At 36.7% G+C, this 13,540-nt stretch overlaps 1 protein-coding gene across 2 annotated transcripts in view; it reads left to right on the top strand.

Moving 5' to 3' along the window:
- The first annotated feature begins 986 nt into the window (after positions 1–986).
- CALCRL (calcitonin receptor like receptor) overlaps positions 987–13,540 on the top strand; it is a 100,541-nt gene continuing 87,987 nt past the window's right edge. For both annotated transcript variants that reach the window (XM_041722088.1, XM_041722089.1), the window contains exon 1: positions 987–1,285. The gene's annotated coding sequence lies outside the window, so the exon portion shown is untranslated. The remainder of the gene's footprint in view (positions 1,286–13,540) is intronic.

Below are 13,540 nucleotides of genomic sequence, written 5' to 3'. Positions count from 1 at the left end.
CACACAGAGCATGTGTACACACACTGGGATTCGTTTATGACACATACACACTCAGTTATGTCTTAGACAAAGTAAAAAAAAAGTGTGGAGACCTACAGGAAAACGTCTCATCGTTTAATTGTGAGAAACCGGTGTGAGAATAGCTGTGGGTCTGAGAGCTCGGTCAGAGTGGGGTCCCGGAGCCAATCATGATGCGTGTTGGTATGGTTTGTGCATTCACTCACGAAGGCAAGTTAGATAATAGTTCCTCGACGCTTTGCAAAGTGCAGTTCAACACACACACGCACACACATGCACATATATACACAGATGCACCCACGCACCCACATGCACACACATGCACGCACAAGCACACACATGCACACACATGCACACACACGCACACATGCACACACATGCACATACATGCACACAAGCACACATGCACACACATGCATGCAAGCACACACACACCTACATGCACACACATGCACGCAAGCACCCACGCACCCACATGCACACACATGCACACATGCACCCACATGCACACACATGCACACAAGCACCCACGCACCCACATGCACACACATGCACACACGCACCCACATGCACACACATGCACACAAGCACCCACGCACCCACATGCACACACATGCACACACACATGCACACACATGCACACACATGCACACACATGCACACAAGCACACACACACCCACATGCATACACACGCACACATGCACACACCCACACCCACACACACTGCCCTGACGCCTGTGATCCCCGGAGCAGGGGGTGCGCTCGGATTTCCTCCAGGAGGCAGGCAGCTCAGTGGCAAGCAGTGACAGCCCCCGTCCAGGTGAGCTCCAGCCGCCGAGGTGCCGCAGCACCTGATGTCTGTGTGTTCAGGCTGCTCTTCGCTCCAGCCCCGGCGGAGAGGAGGGCTGCCTGCCTGGGGTATGCTATTTGGGGAGGAAAGTAACCTAACACTAACTGCAGGCGGGGTCAGAGTGATGTAACAGGAAGCTCTGATGTTTCCCTTCGGCTGCTGAGCACTTACAATGTGACAACACTTGCAATCTCCTCAGAACAACCGTGTCTCTGCAGCAGAGAGAATCACCTCCTGATCTGGGGACATCGAGCTCTGCTAACCGGACCTCAGCCTGTCTGCGGGGTCACCTGGCAAGGCTTTGCCTCTTCCTCACCTTGCCCGGGGCGGGGGGTGAATCTCTTCTGCGGAATCTCAGAAAATCAAATTCCATCCTGAGACTATTTCACCAAGAATTTCCCTAGAAGCTGCGCCGGGTAAGTACATTATTCAGAACAAATACATGTCGTGTGCGAAGGCTCATCCTTTAGTCTGGCAGGGTGTCTGTGTGGGACGTGGGGGTCGGACTAATGTCCAAGCATCTTCTCATCTATTGCAAATGTTAGGGAAACGACAGGGCTTTACTCCCAACTGTGTACACAGCCTATTACTACGAGGTATTCTTATGCACCGTGACATTCCGGAAGACAAACTGAGCAAGGAATAAAACTCCAAATGGATTAAAAGGCAAACTTCGAACAAATCTCTTAATCGGGGAACGATGCCCTTTAAAATTTGCTCTGCTATTAGCTAAGCTTAAATTCTGACAGCTGGAAAACATCCCCCCCCCCCCAAGAAGGGTCTTTAAACTTTTTATATTGTCAGTACTCCGAGAAAGGGGGATGGAGTAACTACGTATGGGGTCCTGGAGCCTCAGTCACTCTGCAGTTGGGGAAAATGGAGAATTAGAAGAAAAGTGATCACTCTGGATTTATGAGGTTTGTCTCCCATTCGCCTTTCACCTTTATTTACACATACATCTCTGACTATTGGGCTAATAGAATTTTCATTGTTCATTGTTGCCAGATGTGGTTAAGTCTCTCCCTTGCTAACCCTGAATGGTTTCCGCTGTATTGGATCAGGGAGTGGGCTACAAAAAACCAAAAAACCGAAAAACAAGAACCCAGCTAGGGTCAAGGAAATGTTACTTCTACATTAACTGTAATTTTACGATTCTTTAGTTAATAATATATTCCTTCAATTTGTCTGGTATCCTTCTGCAAGCTTTGGGGGGCAGGATGTGAAATAGAGATAACTGTGCATAAAGTAACAAAGTTTTCCCAAATATATATATATATATATATATATATCAGATTATTAAACAGAGAAAGTGTGTATTTTTTTTAATGAATGTCCAGAAAAAACTTACAGTAATGTTGAGATGAAACATCTGTTAATGCTTCCTTCGCCAGTACAGATTGTGCCGGATTGTGAAGGGACAATCGTCTACCTAAGTGGTGGTATAGACACATCATAAATCTGTTGCTAAGAAAGATTAGATGTCAGATTCGAGTTCAGATTATACTGACTGATTTAGTTTATTTATTATAAAAGTTAGATTCAGATATGGGTTCAGATTATATTGACTGAATTAATTTATACATATATATATATGTATATATTCTTATCTATGTAATGATACTCTGCAAAATGTCCTTCAATGGGGAAATCTTGCACTTCATCACCCATAATCTGGCGCATTAACAGTGGACTACAAACTCATTCTGAGTAACTCCCTCGTAATTTTCTACTCAATTTTTCCACAAATTACTCCAAATAATGGAAACGTCAATTAAGTCTTGTTTTTTGTGATTCTTAAAAATATTATGCCTGAGTTCTGATTTCCTTTCAATCATTAATTGTATTGAATTCTCTGATACATGTGCAGGAAAGGAAAATGTGTTTTTAGAAGGTGACTTTGTAAATAACCATTAGATAATTGGGGAAGGAAATGAAGAGAACACATTAAATGCCTAAACCAAAGCCATGGGCTAGTAACAAAAATTAGAATAGCATTTTTTAAATTAGATTATTTTCTTAGCAGGAGGTATTATATTGAGTTAATATCATATTTTATAATAAGGAACTCTCCAAAACTTCTCTAATTGTTACTTAATTGCTAACCAAAACCCCATAATTTTCTTCCGTAACTTAATTAAGTTTTTGCAACTGTACTAATAGTATGATTTATGATTTTTATTTTCAGAAAATACTGTTGAAAACCACTAAGCAATGAATTTTGAAGGTCAAAGACTTATTATTTGAGAAAATCATTGAGCGTTTGAAATAAAGTTTGCTTTCTTTAATGATAAGAGAATATCAGAGGATCAATGCATGCTTTCAGCCATAAAGAATTAACTTCTTTTTCTAGATGCTATAGGATCAGAAGATCAATGCAAAGTTTAAGGCCAGTACTCAGTATGAAACATAGGATTCAGAAATCATAAGAATAGTGTGAGCTGAGGCATGTTCTACCTGTAATATTCAGTTATCTTAAAGAAATATGCTTTCTGTTATTACTACAAGATCTTTTTTTCCTGATAGATCTTAGCACATTCCAAAATATTCTTTTGTTAGTTAAAATATGTAGACTTTTAGAATATATAAAACTGATCATCCACTCTGAAAAAAGAAGATTGGAAAAACAGGAAAATAAAAAGAAATTAGAACTGGTTCTGTAATTTTTAAAATTGTATTAAATGAGTGACCAAGGTGTATATACTCTACTCACTGGTGATGCCTAGCATAAGTTTAAATGAACCAAAACCCTAGCATATTTAAGAGAACCTTCATATTCATTCTATGTGTTTTAACATTATTTTACGAATAATGAATTTATTTCAGTAAGAAATTCAAAATAATATCAAGGCAAAGAAAGATGACTTTATATGCTTTACGTTAATGTGGAAAATTATTTGATAAACACATAAAACTAATCAAACTTCAGTTAATATGTTGTCATATATTTTAACTTACATCATTTTTGTGACCACTAGAACATCATTTTGCTTTCAATTCTTAGCTCCATGGTTAAAATTTCATAATAACTTAATTTTTAAGAATTGTCTTAGAGATATTTATACAAAAGTTAACAAAAAGCTGTTTAAAGGATCAAAACGTACGTTCATGAAACAAAACTGATTTCATACTCTAAGTATGACTGTCAACACAGCTTTAAAAAATGTTTTTAGAGGTATCATGATTATGATATCAACTTTTCAAGAAACAAATATATTTAAAGGACATTATTTGAAATCATTGGCTTTATTCTCTAGCTTATCTTTGTTTGGGATTCAGAGATAGTATTAATCCTAAAACATAAGCTGTCCCATTGCAACTGTGTTAATGAAGGACACTCAGGGTCAAATTTTGTAGCTCCTCTAAGTTCTTGATTTAATCAGACTATCAAAGAATACACTTAAGATGAAAAGTCTGCACATAGCTGCTTAAAACATTTGTCTCTATCTGGGTTTGAAGCCCATGCATGAACTAGAAACATTTATAATTTCTTAGGAAAGCTCTCTTTTTCTACCAAAGTACTTCCACCATGCAGCACTATTAAATTATTTCAAGAAATCCTCTCATTTAATATAGGAAAATGTTCTGATGAAATTAGATGGAAAATAAAAATTTATGAGAAACACAGGATCAGGGCTACCTACTAGATATTTCAATCATTTTCCTTGTTTAGAATTCCCACAGGAATTCCTGCCCAAATCCGTCAACAGCAGTTACACAACTCAAAGTATCTGGATAGTTTTCATACCTTAATTTTGGTTTACCTACCTATAATTTGGTTTATAAATTTGAAGATATATAGTCTTAATTGGTATAACATTGAAGAAGTGATAGATGGAATATATTTAATTGTAAAATTTGGAATGTAAGTATTGAGCTTGTGTTATTTAGGGAAAAAGAACATATAATTAGATATATGAAAATTAAGTCAACAAACCATGGAAATGATAGGAAATATATTTTATACATTATATTACCATTCTAATTTAAACAGAAAAGTCCGCAATAAGTCTAGATTATTATTTTTTCATGTCTAATTAGTATTATAATATTGTACATTAAATTTGATTAAGTCAACAATCTACATTTTCCAATATTTGTGTAATCTTAAAATAAAATTAGTTTTTAATTTAATAAATTATTTACAAAAAATGAAGAAATAAATTTTATTTTTAACTACACAATAAAAGTCTTACTATTATTTAAAAATAAAATAGAATCACTGGTTGTAACTGAGAGTCTATGTTTATGAGATTAGTAGTATTAATTATCAGATGATAAATTGCAAATATTTTCCTAGAACAGGTTTCTTCTTTTTTTCCTTTAATTTGTTTACTTACAAGACGCAGTATTCTACAAAACTAACACACTGATATATTATTGTTTGCAAAAATGATCAAAATAGTGTATTTATTTTTTAAATGTAAAACAAGTTTTATCTTTCATTCCTTCGTGCTTTTAATTAAATGTATGTTTTTTTTTTACCTTACTAGCAACTAAAGGGACAAAAATCTCAACTCAACCCTACATAAATATAAATAAGTAAATATATATATATATACATAAGCAACCTACTGCTATGGTATAAAGGCTATAGCTCTGCTTCATTGAGGTTGTTGGGTAGAGCCCAATTTTCAGAGAAATCTTATTCCCCTTACCTTGGAATGTATTTTTTAAACTAAAAAATGTTAATATGGCATAAACTTTTGTATGAATCTGTCATTATTTTTTGAGTGTAGGTTAACCTGAGCTCAACTATGTTTCTTGTAAAAGCACAGTGACTCCTGAGCATGTCGTTTGGCACAGTAAATAACAGCGCTCTAGTAAACCGTGCCTCTCTCCTCACAGCTGAGTCTCAGGGAGTTCATCAGCATATTCATGAGCACACAAGCTTGGTTTTATCAATCAAAACTAAGATAAATCTGCCTTATATTCAAGTATCAGTTTCATAAATTCTACAATGAGTATTAATTGAATCCATATTCACTGATTAGCATAATACCAGTTGTTTAGGTATTTGGGGCATAAATCACAATTTTGCCTTCTTTCCAAGGATAATTTGAAGGGGAACTTTGGTAAGTGCTAGAGAAGAATGAAGCATGTTATAACTGAAAATAAGGAGGATCAAAACTATGTGAAAAGAATGTCAAACAAAATGTGTGTGTGCACGCGCACGTTTTCCTAACTATGTAGTTGTCTTCAAATGTGAGGCAAGAGAGCAGACTTACCTCTCCTTAAATAATGGATTCTATAATGTGCCCAAATCACACAGCGATTCAAGGGGAGGTGGCAGGAAATGAATCCTGGCAATCCAGACTCCAGAGCTCTTGCTCTTAACCCCTCTGCTTCCCTTTCCAATTAGTGGCTGGAATCTGGTCCCCCTGGTGTGAATGGATATTGTCCCCGGAAGCTTAGGTGGAAGGGCAAGCAGACCTCAGATACATTGAGGGTTTGGTTCTAGATCATCTCAACAAAGTGATATAATAGACAAAGCTGGTTGAATGAACCTTTTGGTTTCCCAGTACTTACAACAGTTATGTAAACAGTATAGTACAAGAGCATTATGTTTTAAAACAACATATATACCTTAATTAAAAAACACTTTATTGCTAAATGTATATGCTAACCATCACCTGGAGCTGAGTGACCTGTACTCTCTTTGCTGGCGGAGGGCGTTGCCTTGATGATGATGATGATGATGATGGCTGCTGACAGATCGGGGTGGTGGTGCCGAAGATTGGGGTAGCCGTAGCTATTTCTTAAAATAAGTCAATAATGACGTCCGCTGCATGCACTGACGCCTTTCATGCGTGATTTCTCTGTAGCACGAGATGTTGTTCGATAGCATTGTATCACAGCAGATCTTCTTTCCAAATTGGAGGCGGTCCCCTCAAACCCTGCAGCTGCTTTGTCAGCTAAGTTTATGGAGTTTTCTAAATCGTTTGTTGTCATTTCAACAGTCTTTGCAGCATCTTTATTAAGAATAGATTCCATAAAAAAAAAAAAGAATAGATTCCATTTCAAACCATTATCTCTGCTCCCCCACAAAAAGCAACTGCTCATCTGTTAAAGTTTTATCTTGAGGTTACAGCAATTCAGTTGCATCCTTAATTTCTACTTCTAATTCTAGTTTTCTTGCTCTTTTTTTTTTCCTACCACATCTGAAATGACTTCCTCCACTGAAATCTTGAACTCCTCAAGGTCAGCCTTGAAGGTTAGAATCAGCTTCTCCCAAACTCCTGTGAATGTTGATATTTTGAATCATGTGTGTTTTTAATGGCATCTAGAATGGTGAACCCTTTCCAGAAAATGTTCAGTTTACTTTGCCAAGACCCATCAGAGGAATCACTATGTATGGCAGTTTTAACCTTATAAAATGTATTTCTTAAAAATAAGACTTGAAAGTTGAAATGACTCCTTCATCTATGGGCTGCAGGACAGATGCCGTCTTAGCAGGCATGAGAACGACACTGATCTCCTTGTACGTTTCTATCAGAGCTCTTGGGTGACCAGGCGCATCTTCAATAAGCAGTAATAGTTTGAAAGGAATCATTTTTTTTTTTTCCGAGCAGTTGTTCTTGACAGTGGGCTTACAATATTCCTTAAACCATGTTGTAAACAGATGTGCCATCGTCCAAACGTTATCATTCTATTTTACAGAGCACAGGCAGGGGAGGTTTAGCATAAATCTTAAGGTCTCTAGGACTTTTAGAGTGGTACATGGGCATTGGCTTCAACTCAAAGTCAGCAGCTGCATTAGCCCCTAAGAGGAGAGCCAGCCTGTCCTTGGAAGCTTTGAAGCCAGGCATTGACTTTTCCTCTCTAGCTATGCAAGTTCTTTCTTTTTTTTTTTTTTTTAGCTATGCAAGTTCTAAATGACATCTTCTTCCTACAGGAGGCTATTTTATCTACATTGAAAGTCTGTTGTCTCCTGTAGTCACCTTCATTAACGATCTTAGGTGGATCTGGATAACTTGCTGCAGCTGCTACATCAGCCCTTGCTGCTTGACCTTGCGCTTTCATGCCACAGAGATGGCTTCAGTCCTTAAACCTCAGGAACCAACTTCCGCTAGCTTCAAACTTCTTATTCAACTTCATCACCTCTCTCAGCCTTCATAGAATTGAAGAGGGTCAGGGCCTTGCTCTGGATTAGGCTTTGGCTCAAGTGAGTGTTGAGGCTGGTTTGATCTTCTATCCAGACCACTGCAGTGGGAGATATGTGACTCTTCTTTTCACTTCAACACTTAGGGGCCATTCTAGGGTTATTAATTAGCCTAATTTCAATATGGTTGTATCTCAGGGAGTAGTGAGACCCAAGGAAAGGGAGAGAGATTGGGGAAGCAGTCAGTACACACGACACTTACTGGCAAGGTCAGTGGTGCCCCAAACAATCACTATAGTAATATGAAAGAACACTGATCCCAGGTCCCCATAACAATGTAATAATAATAAAAAAAGTTGGAAACACTGAGAGAATTGCCAAAATGTGATACAGAGACAAGAAGTTAGTAAATGCCAGAGAAATGGTACCGATAAGCTTGTTAAACACAGGATTACCACAAATCTTCAATTTATAAAAAATGCAATAGCTGAGAAGCACAATAAAATGAGATATACCTGTACATAGTAAGTGGAATCTGCCCTTGGTAATTTCCCACCTTTCTTTGTGTATGCATTTCCTTCCACTAAGTTCTTTCATCTACGCCTGCTTAACCCTCACCTTCCTCCACACCAAATGCCCAGTAGTTACTCTCCAGCCTCCAGTAGTCAAGACTAGCTTGGAAAACAAAAATTTTGCAGAATTCTTTCTTCTTCAGAAAACCTCAGTGTTGCTCTTACAGCGACAATTGATTGGATGGGACTCAGACACATTATCCAGATAATCTCCTCTACTTAAAGTCAACTGATCTTAGATGTCAATCACATCTACAAAAATCCTCCATAGCAACATCCAGACTAGTGTTTGATCAAACCAGGCACCATAGCCTGGCCGAGTTAATGTATACAATTAACTGTTACAACAAGTGAGGGACATTCACCCATATTTGCTCTGTTTTCCCCCAAATTACTTAGGTTTTTAGATTTTGGAAGTTCTTTAAAAATTTCTCCTCAAATGATAATTGGAATTGCAATGTGTTCATTAGTTAAATCGAAAATGATTAACATCTTAATAATGTAAAGTCATCTAACTATGAGCATTGAGCATGGTATATATTCTCCAGTGACTGAGGCCCCCCCCCTTTTTTTTGGATGGGGGTGAAGTCTGATTACAGGTAGAAGAAATATTTAAAACAATGATATTATAATTAAGGGGGGCTTACAGGGTATAAGGTTCCTATATTCCAAAAAAAAAAAAAAAAAGTAGCATGTTTCATGTTTTTTCTCTACATGACTCATAAAACCTTCCAGAATTGCCCCTTCTCTTATTAAATTAAAGACTGTTCTTATTGCAGCCTATCTTATTTGGGGAATTTTCTGTTCACACCAGAATTTAATTCTGTCAGAGAACAGTTTGTTTTTTAAGTTATATGACTTATTGTTCTTGAGAGGTGCAAGGGTTCAACAGGATGATCCTCAGTTCAGCAAGCTCTCACAATGTGCCAGGCCCGATGCTTGCTGCTGCAGGTTAGCAAAACAGGACCCCGCTCTGGACCGCATCAGCTCCACCTCAGTGCTCAGCACAATTAAAATATGCACCTTCATCTCTCCTGCTGGCTGCCACTCTACTTTTCATCTTGTCACAAGGTCAGGACTGAATGCCTGAAGTAGGGTGTTTTCTAAAATGACAAGATTTGATAAATGAGATATTTTTCATACATATTGATTACATTTTGGGAACCTTGGATTATAGATGAAACTTTTGTAAAACAAAACAAAACAAAACAAAACAAAACAAAACAAAACCTCAACTCTGAAAGAAAGAACGACAGTCTAATGGACTCTACTTAGCCCACCATAGTATGTGCTTCGGTGAAGACGTTCTGAAATACCTTATTTTCAACTGCTTCTAATATGACTTTGACAATTCATACTTTAACACAAAGATTTCCTTGCATCTATATCAACTGCAAACATCATGGCTGGGTGAGAAATTGTTCACTTTTAAGACAGAATGTGATTAAAGAAAGATAGTCTTAAAAATAAAGCTTTGAGAGTGCACCTGGGTGGCTCAGGGGTCGAGCGTCTGCCTTCAGCTCAGGGTGTGACCTCGGGGTCCTGGGATGGAGTCCTGCATCGGGCTCCCCGCAGGGAGCCTGCGTCTCCCTCTGCCTGTGTCTCTGCCTCTCTCTCTGTGTCTCTCATGAATAAATAAATAAAATCTTTTTTTAAAAAAGAAAGCTTTGAAGAATGTTTGGTTTCATTAATTTGAACAGGAAAGTCTTCAAATGAGATATGAGCAAGTATTAAGGTCAAAAACAAACTGACAGGGGTGAAGCCCCAAAAATGATTTTCCTAAATATCGTTTAATATTTTAATTAATTGGAACTCTTCACATGAGTTAACCTCCTTAATTAGGCACTTTCCAAAAGGATTTCCTGTGCTGTGTTCCATGTTATCAGTTCAAAATTATTCGAAAACACTGAACTGAATCTTTTTGATCATAAAATTAATACATGTCCATATTTAAAGAACTAGATTCCAGCTTATTTCCTTCAAAATAAATACACCAAAATTAACAGAGAGTTTATGTTTGGGTCATTGTATAACTCAAACATCCTTTGAAAATCCATTAATTGTGTGATTTTTTTCAGGTTAACCCTGAAAGCTGATTATTCACTAAATTCTAACTTCATAAAAGACTACATATTCAAAGTTGCAAGCTCTCAACTCTATCGACTCTGGTACTATCTGTACCATAAAGGACTACATGTTCAAAACTGTTCATGTTACATATAGTTTCTGAAGCCAGAGTCCTGAGTAAGGTAAATAAATCTAATTAATGAGTTTCTAACTTAGAAATAGGAGACTCTGGCTCAATATGTCTTCGAAGGACTTCATTGAGTGTAAATATGATGTAGATCCTGAAATAGCGTATGCTTAAAAAGCAAAAAATTACATTTCTACATTTAGACAACATTCTACTTCTAACTACTCAAAGTCTTATAGACTTCAAGGACTGGTCTCCATTCTGGCCTATGTTTTTATTCCCAGATATAACTGCAGAACTTTATAATCATGGAAGGACGCGGCCTGTAAATATAACGTAGGAGCTTTTCTATCTTTTCTATCAATCCTAACTCAGATAACTCTTTAGAATTAAATTAAATTTGTAATTAACAACAAACATCGTGCATCGTATTTATTGATATAAGATTATAATAGAGATTAATGACAGGAAACGTATTTGAATGAATCAACGGAGTAACTTTCTGAGTTTATCATGTCTCCTCTACTCTTCATCACATACCCACCATTACAGCACCTGAATATGAAAGAAAATGCTAATCTTTCTTATGTGTGGGCCCATAGTTCCTGAACTCCAGACTTCAGTATTTCTTCTTCCTTCCCCCACAGACAAATTTACTTCTTGTTAATATTTCTGATATCGATTGGTATAAAATTTTAAAAAAGATAAGCACCTTATCTGAAGTAAGATTAAAAATTATCCATGGGTTTCCATCAGGGAGCACAGAATGCTCTTGCCTCAGTAATCCATAGGCCAGCTCCCTCGCCCCCTGTAGTCTTTGCTCAGGTACAAACTGTTCCCTGGGACCTAACCTAGACACTATTCCAAGTCAGCTACACCTGCACCACCATGACCCTTTGGCTCATCTTCATCTATTTTGGTTTGTCCTAGCTTTTTCCCGTAACACCAATCACATTTCAACAAACCATCAACTATAATTTACAAATTTTCTGTCCGTATCTTTAACATGGAAGCTCTACAAGTACAAGCACTTCTGCTGTTTTTTTTCTTTATTCACTAATATATCCCAAGCATCTAAATAAATGGCAGCACCTAGTAGGTGCTTAAGTATTGCTTAATAAGTGATTAAGTGAGTGAATATGTTTCTTTGTCTCCACAGAAAACTAAACAGCGACTCTATGTGATTTTTGTATGCAGTGTACAAGAGATGTTAGAGCTGAAGCTTTGGAGGTGTTAGAAACACAACCCATGGCGAGGGAGAAAATATTCAGAAACTAATTATCATTTTATTATTCTTAGGTCAACCTAATATTTATCACTCCACTGCTTTTGTAAAGGGAAATAAATTAGTAAAGATGCTTTCTGTAATGTAGTTAGTGTTCAGGTTTCACTGAATTCCAAGGAGTGACCTTTCAAACTAGGGTAAATGAGAAGGTTGCTGGGCATTTTAACACAAAATGTTGAAGCATTTCCCCAAATGGCTAAACAATGGCTGAACTTGGCAGGAATTCTTGTTGAAACTGGCAGACCTGCCAACTGTGGCCTCCCAACAAGAGTCTTGCTCCATTACTGATTGCCTTTCTGGACAATAACCCTAAAAAGTCTATAGAAGGAGAAAAAAACCCATAGCAGTGACATTGAAAAAAAGTGAATCAATCTTTTAAAAATATGTATATATGTAGAATCCAAATTTAATTCACAAAAAATTATACGACTGTTTGATAAGTGATGAGTTATGTGTGTGAAAATCTATGATTCATGAAGCTTCTAAGCGTTGATTTGTAAATATGGAAAGACAATTCTAAAAAGAATGCCAACTGTCAATGCCCTTTCATTCTTGTGTAGTTTTGGAAGCTTTCCAAATGTAGAGCCAAAGAACTATTTTCTAAATGGAAATCTATATTTGTCATCAAGTAGAGTCACGGTTTGTTTGAAAACTTCATGGTGGAGTTTCACAAAATATATCTTCTGAATGGACTCCTCTCATAAGTTATAATAATATTTGTCTTAAATTTAGATTCTCTATGTGTTGAGATTCATATAGCTAACTTGATTTTCTTTTAAAACAGACTGCTAATCATTCATTCACCTAAAAATATCAAAATCAGATTTTTTTTCTTCTGAGCCCAGATATGCATGTCATTTATGGAAACCATAATCTTCCTTTGAAAAACAGACTTCTCAAATTATGCTCATAATATTCAGAGAAAATACGTATATAAAATATGTTAAAGTTATTTTACTGTTTATTTCAACATATTATCCGACTGACTTTTAAACCTCAAGCAACAAAACTTATCTGGATTAAACAACCCTCCATCCCAAATGAAGTATTGCTCCAAACATTAAATTGTCAAATAGCTTCTTCTTGGCACCATCCTTTCCTGTTCTTTAACTTTTCTTGAACTTCCTGGCTTTATTGGATATGGTCATTATCGAATAATGTGCTTATAATCTGTTTCTGATTACAAAACATAAATGATACCAATGCCCTAACAAAAATGTATTTCGTTTTAAGGATTAGTCTACATTCAATTTATTTCTGGTATGTTTACATATAGCATCACAACCCAATATTCTATAACATATTTTCTTTGTCCCAGGTAGCTTAAAATAGACAAAATTAATAATAATAAAATTAAGCTGAGACCAAGAGACAATTGACAACTTTTAATCTAGATAGGCTTGGCAAAATGGTGGGGAAAAGCACTTAAAAATAAACTTTACATCAATAAGAGCCCCAATAAAAGTTTCAATGCAAGTACTCTGTACTAAATTATTGTACAGGGGAGCCTTGTGGGTTCAG

Source organism: Vulpes lagopus, chromosome 11, assembly GCF_018345385.1.
Source record: "Vulpes lagopus strain Blue_001 chromosome 11, ASM1834538v1, whole genome shotgun sequence".
NCBI classification, from domain to species: Eukaryota; Metazoa; Chordata; class Mammalia; order Carnivora; family Canidae; genus Vulpes; species Vulpes lagopus.
The sequence above is the reverse complement of the archived record's forward strand: the minus strand, read 5'-3'. Positions and strand labels throughout refer to the sequence as shown.